This window comes from Panthera pardus, unplaced genomic scaffold (genome assembly GCF_024362965.1).
Source record: "Panthera pardus isolate Hobbes unplaced genomic scaffold, ASM2436296v1 HiC_scaffold_13, whole genome shotgun sequence".
In the NCBI taxonomy this organism is placed as follows: Eukaryota; Metazoa; Chordata; class Mammalia; order Carnivora; family Felidae; genus Panthera; species Panthera pardus.
Window position 1 is genome coordinate 94,491,270 of NW_026526688.1, and position 4,626 is coordinate 94,495,895.

The 4,626-nt window shown below is 31.1% G+C and overlaps 1 long non-coding RNA gene across 1 annotated transcript; it reads left to right on the forward strand.

Moving 5' to 3' along the window:
• Positions 1 to 325: 325 nt before the first annotated feature.
• LOC109246995 (uncharacterized) lies at positions 326 to 3,941 on the forward strand. Its single transcript, XR_002071528.1, has 2 exons — positions 326 to 435; positions 3,713 to 3,941. It is a non-coding gene; the product is annotated as an uncharacterized LOC109246995 (long non-coding RNA).
• Positions 3,942 to 4,626: the final 685 nt, after the last annotated feature.

The window sequence follows — 4,626 nt, forward strand, 5'->3', positions numbered from 1 at the left end:
ACTCTCCTAAATAAAATGTATATCTTAGGTATTATTACAGAGAGAGTTTTTATATCTATATTTGTTCACATTTTATATGATGCATGAACATTTCAAAACAATATCATCACCTGTAAATTTTAAACTCTCAAGATAAAAAGCTAAATAAAAAGGGATGAGGACACTTTTTAGGAAACTATTTTGATTAGATCAAGCCATAACCAAAACACGTTTTCAGGTTTATTTTTAATAAACAATTTCAGCCTCCTAGCTAATCAGAATATCTGTCATCCATGGCAGGTGACAGATATCTTGGATGACAGACATTCCTAGCTCAAGCCATTATGAAGAAGTGGCCATCAGAAGAACTGATGAAAGAGGGGTCAGGTGTCTTTAAGTCCTCTAAGGAAAAGCTATTTCTTCTTTATCTGGGATCTTCAACACTTGACATAATCTGTAAATATATTTCAAGGCATGACTCAAAACTTTCTCATTCTTCATGCCTGCTTCACAAGACTTTCCATATCTACTTTGTTCTAGATACTGTGCTCAGTTGAGAAATTAATCAAAGACCCAATCTAAAATCAACTCAAAACCTTTAATATATTTGCTAATCACACTTTCTTTGGACCATCAAAGATAATGAGGTAACTGAGCTTATAATAGAACTTACTTATTTCCAAAAGAATGGAAAGTTTCAGAATCACTAGACCAAATCCTTCATTTTCCAAACAATGAAACAGACACAGGATAGCTTAGCTTAGGTTATACTTTTAAATTTGGAAGGTCAATATTAGAGACTATTTTCTTATGCTTGTATGTCTTTATGCTTTCACTTTAATTACTATCCTTCCATAATATGAAATATCTTATTGGGAAAACAGAAGACTTTATAACTTATTTTTTCTGCAGATAACTAGGAGCTGATTTTTTTCCTGAAATAGAAAATTGTTCCACAGTTTTATAACTCTGTTAAAGTTAATAATTAAAATTTCTTAAAAACAAAATTGAATATTTGCCAATTCAAGTTCTGATTATGTTAATTTAAATTATGAATGCATTTTTGAGTGTTATCATGTATTTTTAAGACCTTCTGAAAGTGATACTACGGATTTAGAGAAAAGATAAGTGCACTTCAAATGGTAATGCATTCCACATTTTTAATGTAGTCCTTTAACTCAATATGTTTATCTTTAATTTCTTTACAATCCTTTAGAAATGATCTCTATGATGTGTTAGAGATAAATGTCTGTATTTTAATTGCTTACATGCTTCAAAACTGTATTTTCCTATATTTCAAAAGCATTTCCTTCATTTCCTTTTTAAGTTCCTAACATAAGGACACCTTGTACATGTAATTAAAAGAATGGAAAGTACCCACATTTATTTACATTCTAAGAACATTAAATTGAATAAATGGTACATCTAGTTTATATGTGACCTTTGGAAAAATTCATAATGCAGCAACGTGATCAAGAAGAAGGACTGTACTTCAACCTGATGTGATTCTCAAAATATATAATACATTCAATGTATGAATAATTTACTTAAATGAAAATTGGTATTCTCTCTTTCTGTATAATTTTTAGTCCTCTAGTTACAATCATAATAGCCTTGGCCTCACAAGCTGTCAGTTTAGAAAAATTCAGTCTTTGCCTGATAGATTCTTGACACTTTATTGAGTTGCAGAGTTTGGAAGTTAGCAGGCATGCTCAGAAGGGTTAGGGGAGAGGCATAGACACACAGAGACAGTATAGATACAGAGGAAACAAAGATTTACAGAAAAGGAAAACACATATTTTCAAAAATGGAAAAATGGGAATAAGGGAAGAGAGAAAAAATCAAGTTCACCTTGGCCTGATGGCAGCATGTGAGAAGAAATAATGACCACTGTCTATGGAATTTTTACTTACTTTGGTTTTAAGTACTTTCCATGCTAGAAGCCATTTAATTCAGAGCAATTCTAAAATACAGGCATATTTATTTATATTTTTTACATAACAAATTGGATGCACAAAGAAATTACATAAAGTGCACAAAATCACAAGTACTTATTTGGTGGAATAAAGAATTCTTAGTGGAGAAATTAGAAATCAAATACAGACACCTTTAAAAAGAAGTAATGTGCAATTGACATATAACATATTAGTGTCAGGTGCACAACATAATAATTCAATATATTTGTATATATTGCAAAATGATTACCACGATAAGCTAATGCAGATATCTGACTTGAATTTACACTTTTAAGTAAGTCACCAAGAAAAAGAAGATTTTAGAAAAAATTGTATGGTATTAGAAATATAATCCCCTCTGTACTTTTACAAAATTATTGAGAAAATTAAAGTTAATTTAAAAGGACTTTTTGGTAGTTTTATTTTAATGTTATAGCATGCCAATACTGTATCACACAGTAGTTCATCTTTATAAGGATTACATATACACATATTAGTTTATGCATTTTATTTAGTCAATAATGACAATGCATATCTCTACCCATGATTTTTCAATTGCACTTCTTTTTCCACAAGAAAATTTTTATAAGAAGGAAATAGACATTTACTATAGCAATAGAATAGAATTTATTAATTATATCAACCAATCTCTCTCTCTCTCTCTCTCTCTCTCTCTCACACACACACACACACACACACACACGTGTACACATACACATGCACACACACACACAATAAAGACTGTCCTAATTGGGATTGAAAATCTTTAAAAATTGCATGAGAATGGATTTAATATATTTTCTTTGCTAAAGTGTGAATTTTATCTATCACATTTACTGCATCTATTGTGTTGTATAATTTGTTAGGGACTAATTTATTGTTTCTAGTCCTGTAGTTGCAAAAGCAGCTTTTTATAAGAGAACCCAATTAATGAGGCAATTGGACATATTATAATACACACCTTTTGTTTTTGATTGTGACAGAAATAAATTATATATTGCTATTCATAGGAGTAAATAGAGTAAAAATTATATTTTAGTAGGTTTAACCATAAACAATCTGATTAATTTCACTTACATACCAAATATACTATGGAAATTACAAACATTTGGAGTCATTAAAATACGAAGAGAAGATGTTTTTGTTTATGCTTACATGTATGTGTGTTATATATGAACATATACATATATGTAGATTTGTGCATATATATTACCAGCTTGTGTTATCAGCTACCTATATTTGGAAGCTATTCTCACAATTTTCAATATGGAACTGGAGACTGAAGTATGAAATTTAGTTTTCCCATCATAGTAGGTATTATAACAGAAATAAAAATGACAAAACAAAACATAGCCCTTGGGATTTCTTTTTCTGTTAGAGTACTCAATGCACACTTTATTTTTATTGCTTTTTCTTTTTTTTTTTTAATTTTTAATGTTTAATTTTGAGAGAAAAAGAGACAGAGCATGAGTGGGAGGGGGCAGAGAGAGTGAGGGAGACACAGAATCCGAAGCAAGCTCCAGGCTCTGAGCCATCAGCACAGAGCCCGACGTGGGCTTTGAACTCATGAACGACCAGATCATGATCTGAGCCAAAGTTGGAAGCTTAACTGACAGAGCCTCCCAGGTGTCCCTTTCCTTTCCTAACCTCCTTTACTTGATGATGAAAATTTTATTTTTATCAGATAGCCATTATAAGCCAATGAAGGCATATTCTTGATTGTTTATCTCTTATAGAGATTGTAATTTATTAATTTTAATATTTGTTTTGTTTTTCAGCTTGATACAGATTTATCCTTCCTTAGTCATTGGATAGCATCATGGCGTGCAGGCAATCTCCTTATTGGGAGAGAGGCTGTTAGGTGGGGAGCCCAGCATCCTGAGCAACTTTTTCCTCTCTCTGTTGCATAATTTTATAGCAAGGAAAGATGTTTAAGCTGCTTTTTCAGGTTATAATGCAGTGTAAAAAAATATAAACGTGGATAGATTTCGTTTCCAAAAGAGTGAATTGAAGTTCCCTCTTATTTCAGTAAGTTTATTGGCTAAGTATATAATGGGAAAATGTCGTGCGTGTAAAGAAAAAAAAAAAAGGCCTGTGCTTCCTGTCATTCACACCAATTTCTTCCATATATAAAACCAAAATGACTGGGTGAGTTGACACATTCATCAAACAATTAATTCATATCAATAAAAAATACAAAAATTAAGTGGTGAAAATAAATATTTCATATTGCTTGGGTAAAGAGATGAAAGAAGAGAACATTTTACTACTTAATTTTAAAATAACTTTCCCTAAATTAAAGAAATTGTGAACTCTCAGAGTCAGATCACACACCTACTTATATACATATACACGCAAACCCTCACTCATGTATGCACATCAAATATATGTCCCTTAGGTAATAATAAATACTTTACTCACATGTCCCATGGAAACTTCAAGAAAACAAAAAGACTTTCTTTATAAGTATTCCTGAGGTTTAGTAGGAACAGGTTACTACTTCATCAGTCTGCAGTTAAAGACACCCAACCACCAAAATATTGTTTCAATTTACAACCACAGTTTAGGTTTATTTGTCACAGATACAGACGATATAAGAAATTGAACAATAAATAATGCTTGTCTACTCCCTAAATTATCTCTATTTTGCTAGAATTGCTAAATTAATGTCCCAGTATATTACACTATTATG